Here is an 11,112-nt window from a genome sequence, read left to right as displayed (position 1 = left end):
TTTTGTTGCAATGGTAAATGGGAGTGTTTCCTTAATTTCTCTTTCAGCTTTTTCATCCTTAGTGTATAGGAATGCAAGAGATTTCTCTGCATTATTTTGTATTGTGCTACTTTCCCAAATTCATTGATTAGCTCTAGTAGTTTTCTGGTAGCATCTTTAGGATTCTCTATGTATAGTATCATGTCATCTGCAAACAGTGACAGTTTTACTTCTTCTTTTCCTATTTAGATTCCTTTTATTTCTTTTTTGTCTCTGACTGCTGTGGCTAAAACTTCCAAAACTATGTTGAATAATAGTGGTGAGAGTGGACAACCTTGTCTTGTTCCTGATCTTAATGGAAATGGTTTCAGATTTTCACCATTGAGAACAATGTTGGCTGTGGGTTTGTCATATATGGCCTTTATTATGTTGAGGTAAGTTCCCTCTATGCCTACTTTCTGGAGGATTTGTATCATAAATGGGTGTTGATTTTTTTTTTTTTTTTTTTTTTTGCAGTACGCGGGCCCCTCACTGTTGTGGCCTCTCCCATTGCGGAGCACAGGCTCTGGACGCGCAGGCTCAACGGCCATGGCTCACAGGCCCAGTCGCTCCGCGGCATGTGGGATCTTCCCAGACCAGGGCACGAACCCATGTTCCCTGCATTGGCAGGCAGACTCTCAACCACTGCGCCACCAGGGAAGCCCCAATGGGTGTTGATTTTGTTGAAAGCTTTTTCTGCATCTATTGAGATGATCATATGGTTTTTCTCCTTCTGTTGGTTAATATGGTTTATCACATTGATTGATTTGCATATACTGAAAAATCCTTGCATTCCTGGGATAAACCCCACTTGATCATGGTGTATGATCCTTTTAATGTGCTGCTGGATTCTGTTTGCTAGTATTTTATTGAGGATTTTTGCATCTACGTTCATCAGTGATATTTGCCTGAGTTTTCTTTTTTTGTAACATCTTTGTCTGGTTTTGGTATCAGAGTGATGGTGGCCTCATAGAATGAGTTTGGGAGTGTTCCTCCCTCTGCTGTATTTTGGAAGAGCTTGAGAAGGAGAGGTGTTAGCTCTTCTCTAAATGTTGGATAGAATTCGCGTGTGAATCTATCTGATCCTGGGCTTTTGTTTGTTGGAAGATTTTTAATCACAGTTTCAATTTCAGTGCTTGTGATTGGTCTGTTTATATTTTCTATTGCTTCCTGGTTCAGTCACGGAAGATTGTGCTTTTCTAAGAATTTGTCCATTTCTTCCAGGTTTTCCATTTTATTGGCATATAGTTGCTTGTAGTAATCTCTTGTGATCCTTTGTATTTCTGCAGTGTCAGTTGTTACTTCTCCTTTTTCATTTCTAATCCTGTTGGTTTGAGTCTTCTCCCTTTTTTTCTTGATTAGTCTGGCTAATGGTTTATCAATTTTGTTTATCTTCTCAAAGAACCAGCTTTTAGTTTTATTGATCTTTGCTAGCGTTTCCTTCATTCCTTTTTCATTTATTTCTGATCTGATCTTTATGACTTCTTTCCTTCTGCTAACTTTGGTTTTTTTGGTTCTTCTTTCTCTAATTGCTTTAGGTGTAAAGTTAGGTTGTTTATTTGAGATTTTTCTTGTTTCTTGAGGTAGGATTGTATTACTATAAACTTCCCTCTTAGAACTGCTTTTGCTGCATCCCATAGGTTTTGGGTCATCATGTTTTCATTGTCATTTGTTTCTATTTAATTTTTGATTTCCTCTGATTTCTTCAGTGATGTCTTGATTATTTAGTAGAGTATTGATTAGCCTCCATGTTTTTGTATTTTTTACAGTTTTATTCCTGTAACTGATATCTAGTCTCATAGTGTTGTGGTCTGAAAAGATACTTGATACAATTTCAATTTTGTTAAATTTACCAAGCCTTGATTTGTGACCCAAGATATGATCTATCCTGGAGAATGTTCCATGAGCACTTGAGAAGAAAGTGTATTCTGTTGTTTTTGGTTGGAATGTCCTATAAATATCAGTTAAGTTCATCTTGTTTAATGTATCATTTAAAGCTTGTGGTTCCTTATTTATTTTCATTTTGGTTGACCTGTCTGTTGGTGAAAGTGGGGTGTTAAAGTCCCCTACTATGATTGTGTTACTGTCGATTTCCCGTTTTATGGCTGTTAGCATTTGCCTTATGTAATGAGGTGCTCCTATGTTGGGTGCAGAAATATTTACAATTGTCACATCTTCTTCTTGGATTGATCCCTTGATCATTATGTAGTGTCCTTCCTTGTCTCTTGTAATAGTCTTTATTTTAAAGTCTATTTTGTCTGATATGAGAATTTCTGCTCCAGCTTTCTTTTTATTTCCATTTGCATGGAATATCTTTTTCGATCCCCTCACTTTCAGTCTGTATGTGTCTCTAGGTCTGAAGTGGGTCTCTTGTAGACAGCATATATATGGGTCTTGTTTTTGTATCTATTCAGCCTGTCTGTGTCTTTTGGTTAGACCATTTAATCCATTTACATTTAAGGTAATTATCGATATGTATGTTCCTATGTCCATTTTCTTAATTGTTTTGGGTTTGTTATTGTAGGTCTTTCCTTCTCTTGTGTTTCTTGCCTAGAGAAGTTACTTTAGCATTTGTTGTAAAGCTGGTTTGGTGGTGCTGAATTCTCTTAGCTTTTGCTTGTCTGTAAATGTTTTAATTTCTCCGCCGAATATGAATGAGATCCTTGCTGGCTAGAGTAATCTTGGTTGTAGGTTTTTCTCCTTCATCACTTTAAATATGTCCTGCCAGTCCCTTCTGGCTTGCAGAGTTTCTGCTGAAAGATCAGCTGTTAACCTTATGGGAATTCCCTTGTATGTTATTTGTTGCTTTTCCCTTGCTGCTTTTAATATTTTTTCTTTGTATTTAATTTTTGATAGTTTAATTAATATGTGCCTTTCGTGTTTCTCCTTTGATTTATCCTGTATGGGACTCTCTGTGCTTCCTGGACTTGATTAACTATTTCCTTTCCCATATTAGGGAAGTTTTCAACTATAATCTCTTGAAATATTTTCTCAGTCCCTTTCTTTTTCTCTTCTTCTTCTGGAACCCCTATAATTCGAATGTTGGTGCGTTTAATGTTGTCCCAGAGGTCTCTGAGACTGTCCTCAGTTCCTTTTTCTCTTTTTTCTTTAATCTACTCTGCAGTAGTTATTTCCACTACTTTATTGTCCAGGTCACTTATCCATTCTTCTGCCTCAGTTATTCTGCTCTTGATCCCATCTAGAGTATTTTTCATTTCATTTATTGTGTTGTTCATCATTGCTTGTTTCATCTTTAGTTCTTCTAGGTCCTTGTTAAATGTTTCTTGCATTTTGTCTATTCTATTTCCAAGATTTTGGATCATATTTACTATCATTACTCTGAATTCTTTTTTAGGTAGACTGCCTATTTTCTCTTCATTTGTTAGGTCTGGTGGGTTTTTTATCTTGTTCCTTCATCTGCTGTGTGTTTTTCTGTCTTCTCATTTTGCTTAACTTACTGTGTTTGGGGTTTCCTTTTCACAGGCTGCAAGTTTGTAGTTCCCGTTGTGTTTGTTGTCTGCCCCCAGTGGGTAAGGTTCGTTCAGTGAGTTGTGTAGGCTTCCTGGTAGAGGGGACTGGTGCCTGTGTTTTGGTGGATGAGGCTGGATATTGTCTTTTTGGTGGGCAGGACTGTGGCCAGTGATGTGTTTTGAGGTGTGTGTGAACTTAGTATGATTTTTGGCAGCCTCTCTGCTAATGGGTGGGGTTGTGTTCCTGTCTTGCTAGTTGTTTGGTATGGGGTTTCCAGCACTGGAGCTTGCTCGTCATTGAGTGGAGCTGGGTCTTAGTGTTGAGATGGAGGTCTCTGGGAGAGCTGTTGCCGGTTGATATTACATGTGGCCACCAGTTCTATGGTGGTCCAGTGTCCTGAGCTCGGCTCTTCCACCTCAGAGGCTCAGGCCTAACACCTGGCAGGAGCACCAAGATGCTGTCAGCCACACGGCAAAAATTGTGCACTCATTCAACAATTCTTGCTAGTCTTTGGTCATTCTTCTGGCAATGGCTATCTGTAGCGCCATTGATGTACCCTTGGTCCTGGCTGTGGACCTTGCAGTGTCTCGTAAACTGGCTCTCATCCTTCAGCGTGGTCTGGGAGCCCCTGAAGAACCCAGAGTTATACCCAAGGATGAGAGTGCCTTTGTAGAAGTCCAGGAATCCGGTAGAGTAGTTCCAGCATAATAGGCATATGGCCCTTCGCCTGTGGCTGGCAGCATGGCTTCCCGAAGTTCGTGCCTCCAGCTAGCTGGCCTGCTTGGTGTTTTTAATAAGAGGCAAAAAGAAATGGCCTCTTAGAAAACACTTTGGGCTTTTGTCTCCTCTTTTCCCTTGATAGCTAGAACAGCCATCACCAGCTGCTGCTGGGAACCCGAAGGATTAGGCTGAGGAATGAGGGCCTGCTGGCTGCTGGCAGTGCCTGGTGGAGGAAAGAACCCTGAGAAACTTTCCCCATGGTCCATGCTCCCTGCTCCTGGTCAGCCAGCTGTCCTGAGGCCAGAGCCACAGGTCACACTCTTGTGAGCTGTGCTCAGACCCCTCATCTCCTGAAGAAGTACTTTTAATTAAACTTTATCTTGTTATTTTATTACCCTTTTCCATCAGTGACGAACTTTGTACAGAATTATAAATCAAGGCCAAACGTCGCATGGATGCCACAGTACAAAGATTCATTTAGTGTGCATACAACCTTGTGATCTACGTGATTCATCACTTGTTATCCTGTCTTCCCACTGAGGGATTGGATGATGCACACTAATATACAAAAGTCAATGCTGGGCATCTAGCTTGCAACGTCTTGCATATTATCCTTCTCAGTTCTAACTGATCCTTAACCCACTGGCTTCAGGGAAGGCTGCCTTTTAGAATCAATTACCTAAATATGGTGAACTAATCTGGGAAAGTAGTGAAATATGAAATATGAATTGCCCTATCTCCCCTTTGTCTGTTGACAATTTGCCCAACACTACAGTTTAGATGTGACCAGATAAGAAAGACAGGGAGGTGCGTTCACATATGGTGTCCCATTCGATCCTCACAACATTCTGTATACGAGCATACGAGCAGGGAAGGTTTTGGTGTCACAAATGAGGCAGCTCTCTTGAGAAGAATTGATCATTTTCCACCTGTGTTCCTCCCTACATGCCTCTGTTTGTAATTATTTGTATACATGACCATCTCTCTCACCAGATCTGAAGGTATCTGGAGTGGGGACCATGTTCATATCCATCTTGTTTTCTGGGCATCTAGCATGATGCCTGGTGTATGAGTAGTTCATTTGCTCAGAAGAAGAAAGGTGAGTGTAACACAAAAGATCTGTAAAGGAATTGGGATTTTTTTTTTAAGGGAGAAAAACATTATGCTGGGTTTTGTTGCTCAGGGTGTTTGCTCTACCCAAGTCCAGGAAGGTGCTGTTTAGCATGACCTGGGTCACACAGTAAGTACCCAGTGACGTAGTTGGATCTAGGACTCAGGTCTCCTTTCACAGGACATTTCCCACTAAAACTTCCTATTCTTTTTATACCATTGAATCTTTATTTTAAGACATTCCATCTCTTTTTGTAGCTAGTCCCGCAAAAGGGAGAATGAATTGTACGTGCATGTGGAATAAAAATAGATTACACATGCTTAAGTAGGAAGAATTGAAAAACCTTGCTGCTGATTATACTTTTGTTCCTGGGGATGTTGTCTAAAACCCTTTTGATGTGAAAGGAGATTGTGATGACGGCTAACATGTGACTAAAGTATTATACTGTAAGCTGTGCTGTGATTAATAGACGGATGGGTTAGCTGGTCACTGGTGCACACAGATGTGTGATATTGTGTGTGGTCAGTGCACCAAAGGTCTCAGCCTGAAGATTCAAGAGAAGGGGGAGACAGAGCTTAGATGAGCAGAATAGATGGGACTGAGGAGGTAGCGGTCCCCACAATCAGCAGGACTTTGTGTTTCTCATGAGTTCATGCTCCTAACTAACAAAATGTAGCACGAAGTTGGCTCTATTAACAAACATCATAATTCCTCTACAGATTTATGTTGCATTCAGTTTTCCTTTTCTGAGCAATTGTTTTGGTATATTTAATGTTTTCACTTATGTTTAACATTCCTTTTGTTTTTTGGACAGGAAAGTAGGATTTATTGGGGGGTGTGAGTAAGGTGGGAACAGCCCTGAGATTCTTATGAGTGCAGGGCCCACCATTTGTCCAAGGGGCCACTATTAGGAATGTATTTGATCCCTCAGTCATCTGGGATGAGCCCCTTTTCTGCCACCATCTCCTCAAATTCTCTTGCATTAAACTTAGTAAATCCCCACTTCTTGGAGATGTGGCTCTTCTGGCAGCCAGGGAATTTGAACTTGGCCCTGAGTAGGGCCTCAATCATATGCTCCTTGTTGTGCAGCTTGGTGTGGATGGACATGATGACTCGGCTGAAGTGGACCCTGGCCACTATGCTCTAGGGCTTTCCAAAGGTACCCCACATACACGTCTGGAGCCTAGTTTGGGGACAGCATGAGGTCAGGCATGAATGTCCACTGGAAAGGCTTGTCTCCAAGGTCCCTTAGGACAACCCACATGAGCAAAAGGCTGCATACACTACCGAGGAGGCTGCTGTTTGTGGCCATTGCCCATGGGGCTCCCATGGGGAAAAGAGCATGGTTGGCTTAACTGGCTGCAGAGTAACATTACTTTTATATTTATGGTTTACTTGCCTTTTGTACTTCTGATCACTCCTTGTTTCAGTTTTCAAATGCAAATAATCAGTTCCCATTTTTGAATACCATTTCAAATCTTGTTGAATTGGGGACTTGTTTACTGTGTTCTTACATGCCCTTTCCTCCCCTCTGGATCACAGAGTGATTCCTTGAAGGGTAGTGAGGGATTTCTAGGTTGTGCAAAAGAAAGCCTATTGTGATGTTGGGAACTGAGGTGTGGGAATTGCCCGGCTTCTGGCTGGAGTTTACCTCCCTCCCTCATTTCTTCCCATATGCAGATGTTCAGTGACATGTGTTATTATAAGAGAAAGGGAAATGGCCTTACTAAAATAGAGGTAATGGGCCAAGATAAATTGTAAAAGTCATGAGAAAGTGTAATATGGCAAATAACATGCTGGGCTTGACTTTTAAGTATAGTATGAGAATCATTCTCAGTGTTATGCTGTGGGAAAAAATAGAAATGAGGTGGCACATTAGTTCCTGCCTTGTGGTCCTGTGGCCTGTGGAGGCCGCACTCAGATTCTAGTACAGACGAAGGCCCTGGAGGTTTTAGCCATCCACAGGCAAAGTGAGCAAAGGATGCATTTGAAAACAAATAGTAATGTAATGTAGGGACCTGTAAAGAAATGGTGTGGTAGAACTAGAGGGATAGTAACAGAGTAAGACTGCAAAGTAACAGGTAACCCCCAAAGAAATAATGTCAATATATTATTTTTATCATTGCACTAGGAAAATTTTAAATTATGTGTATATAAGTAGGCAATAACATGGGATATTTTAAAACCGCTAATTAATGAAATTCAGTGAGATCTCTGTACTACTTACGTAGTTTTAAATCTGTTACAAGGCTTTCAGATCTTATCTGTTAGCTGTTTGCACAAAGTTTCTTTGCTTTTGTGGTACCTGCACTATTGTGCAGACAACCTTTCCAACTAAATGAATAGTTGAAATTGGTAGACAATGTGTTCAGTGAATAAACTGGTCGATAATTTTTATGACAACATCTTTATTCCATACAGGCTTCTCTCTTCCAAATAAAGTCCTTCTAGAAGATTGGGCTTTTTGAGTAACTTCTTATAAAGATTTTTATGAACGAGTTTATGTTTGAAATGGTTTAGTTTGGCAGAACATTTGGGAGTCATCAGGACAGACACTGCTTGGCTGTGCTGGGCTGTGCCTGCAGGGCAGCATGACTAGTATTGCCCCAGGCAGTCCAGGACCCTACTCTGACCCCAAGAGAGCAAAGAGTCCTTGGGACCCAAGGGATGTGCCCATCCAGCTGCTCCCCTTTCTGGACCATCTTACCTGCATACCCAGAATTCCCTGCCTGAAGGGCCTGTACAGCCTCTTCTATGGATCTCTTCCCTGGATAGTGTGGATGTACGGGCTGGGATGTCCACGTGGGCTGGGATGTCTGCAGCAGGTGGCATATGAGGTTTTTTTACAGGGACCAAAGGAGTAGGGGATGGAAAAGTAGGGAGCTTTCAACAAAGATTAGGCACAAGCTTGTCCCTGACTTATACCTACTAAAAGGCAGTGGCAATGTAATCAGTGTTACAATCAAATCACTTCTGCAAATTTCTGAAATGCCCTCTAGGAAGTAATAGTACTACTGTTCTAAGTGAGAAGGTTGGCATTCTTTTCTAACAGATAAACTTCCTCTGAAAATGACATCAAACAAACCCCAGGGATGTTTTGTACTATGACAACATAGTACAAAATAAAATAAAAGTGTCTAATTTTCAAAGGTGCTTGCTTTGAAGAAAAACTCATTGAAATGTGTAAGATCTGGTATGTTTGATAAAAACAAACAGCCAGTTTTAAACCAAATAGCTTTTTGACCGAAAGGAAAAAAAAGTCAGCGCAGATTGGGATTATTTACGAAATTTTTATCATGTAAAGTGGTGTGGTACGATGTATTCAGCCAAGAGTCAGGAAAACTGTACTCTGGTTCCAGTCCAAGGTTTTTGCACAAGCCATGTTCTCTCAGTCAGATATGTGACATAACATAATCATCAAATCAAAGATACCATCAGTTGTAAGATGCAGCGTTAATTTGTGTACCATTAAGAAAGAGACCCATTGCCTATGATAATTTTGACTATTGACTGTAAGAAGCATTCTAATTGAGATGTAAAAATATTAAAAAGTATATCTTAAATCTCTAATATACAATAAATCTTATTCATCTAAACATTCTTCACATTCTTGCAGAGTACCTACCACATCTAGTCATTCATTTATTCATTCAATAAATAAATATAAATTTAGTGTCTATTTCAGGCAATACGGCATGCATGTATCAACATGTATTGAATAATGGAATTTAGAAGTACATACACTTACCTTTCATAACATCAGCACGCACATGAAGCTGGAGATGCTGGTGAGAAATCAGCTCAAGACAGTGGCGAGATTGTCCTCTTTTGAGAACAGCAAAATCACCATTAATCTCTAATGTGGACATTTGCTCCATAGAAATTTATACTGGTAAATGGAAGGCAGGTAAACAAGAATTCCCAGATCATTTTCTTAGTAATCAAGGTGCCCTGGTTACTTTTTCCACATTTCTATGAAAATCTTGTTGAAAGAAGAACTTCTTAATTCTGAGACTCTAATGAAAGTGCTCCTTCGTCTCATTTCTTTTCCAGTAGGAATAAGGCAAAGAATGAGTGTTCTATGAAACACTTTTATACTATATCATATAAAACAATTTTACATGACTTATTATCATGCCACATTGTTAAATTGATTTTTACACACTTAAATCTTTATATTATCCATTTGTATCTAATAGTAGCCCAAGACATAAATAAGCCCTTAAAGCAACATTTTGTAAAGAGTGATACTTCCCTAGTGAGCTCACTCTCAGGGTCAGAATCTTAAGTTCACCAGACAAGTGACAAATAAGGTTCCTTCAGCCCCAGTATCTTCATCTAGAGATGTTGCACTGGGACCTTAGGAAGATGAAAAAAGAATGAGTTGAAAATACTTGGACCTACTCTGTATAATCGAAACCATATGCAGTGATTTTAAGCCTCATTATATACAACAAACACTGATGGTCTGTCCCTCTTCAAGAAGGAACTGGCAAAACCCCTTAGAGAACAGTTTCTATTCTTGTTCTATTTGAATTTTGCTTCTTGAGCTGTTCTTGCCACATGGGATATTTGACTATTTCTAAATGGCCTTTGCTTTTAGTCTTGTTCAAAGTTTGTTTTAAGCACAATATCCTAATCAGCCTCATTTCCGAAGAGGCCCCTTTTCCCTTGACTGCTGCAGGCTGCTTATCCCGAGAACGGCTTCTCTCTGGGCTCACAAGGTCCCAGCTTTCTGTTTCTCTTGGATCTGAGCACACTGTGTTTTCTGATCAGCTAAGTCTCTTATGCAAACTGGGGTAAAGAGAGGAATTCCACATACTGCTCTCTGGGGGTGAACTGAACAAAACATGCCTGCGAGGTCACTTCCTGAGGCATGATTCAAAGGTTATTGCACACTATCTTCTCAGAGTTTCTGTGCTTACCCAATTATGTTGTCCTTACCTTTGTGTGATCTACCTGAGGGAAAAAAATATCACTGGTTAAATATGTTGTTTAGGGCCGTTTCTATCAAATCTGAGCATCAGATCAGTCAGAAACTTAACACACACAAACATATACACACACTTAAATCAGTTTCCACTTATATAATTTTGATCTACAATACCCTTTCCAGAAACATCATTGTAAGAGTAAGAATAGTCGATATTGGTTTCTCCCCACCTATAAATGTCATTGAATCATAGCTTTCCTGAGGAATCCTAATACATATGTCTGTATTTTAGATATAAATTTCTCCCCAGTGGTCCTTTGGCTATGGAGAAATTAGCACAGGCTATATAAAGCAGAGTGCTTGAAAGAGTCTCCTTGAGGGAAATGAGATAGCAAGAAGGGAAGAGATTTGTACTCTTCATTTAGTGGCAATACTTATTTTATGCAATTTTATATCATTAGGCCCATTAAAGGACAAGAATGTGAAATATGTCCTCCCTGAAGACAGTTCTTTGTGTTTGCATAACATTTTCCACTTTGAATAAACCAATCACAAGGAACAGTCCAGTGTGTATGTACTTCAGTGCTCTGAGCACTTATTTCAAGGGCTCTCCATTCCCCACCATCACCCCACTCCCCAGAGAGCTGAAAATGTGCAGAGCCTGCAATCTTTAAGTGCATAACCAATTGTTCTCTTTGGACAGTCTGTTTCTGAAAATTCCCTTGGAAATCAATGACAAAAAAGCCCAGCCTACGGTGGATTCCATCTTGTAAGCTTCCCTCACAAACCACAGACCCTAATCTTTGTATTTATTCAATTGGACCAAGTCGCCAGAGATTTGGGGGAGTAGAATGTATTT

The 11,112-nt window shown here is 40.0% G+C and overlaps 1 protein-coding gene and 1 non-coding gene across 4 annotated transcripts in view; one reads left to right on the top strand and one right to left on the bottom strand.

Moving 5' to 3' along the window:
- KCNAB1 (potassium voltage-gated channel subfamily A member regulatory beta subunit 1) overlaps positions 1-11,112 on the top strand; it is a 411,284-nt gene that overhangs the window by 46,966 nt on the left and 353,206 nt on the right. The window lies entirely within an intron of this gene.
- On the bottom strand, positions 6,551-6,685 carry LOC114891349. Its single transcript, XR_003792462.1, has one exon. It is a non-coding gene; the product is annotated as a small nucleolar RNA SNORA70 (small nucleolar RNA).

The sequence above is a fragment of the Monodon monoceros genome, unplaced genomic scaffold (assembly GCF_005190385.1).
Source record: "Monodon monoceros isolate NGI ecotype Baffin Bay Population unplaced genomic scaffold, NGI_Narwhal_1 Super_Scaffold_11, whole genome shotgun sequence".
NCBI classification, from domain to species: domain Eukaryota; kingdom Metazoa; phylum Chordata; class Mammalia; order Artiodactyla; family Monodontidae; genus Monodon; species Monodon monoceros.
Note: the sequence above shows the minus strand (reverse complement) of the source record. Positions and strands in the feature narration are given on the sequence as shown.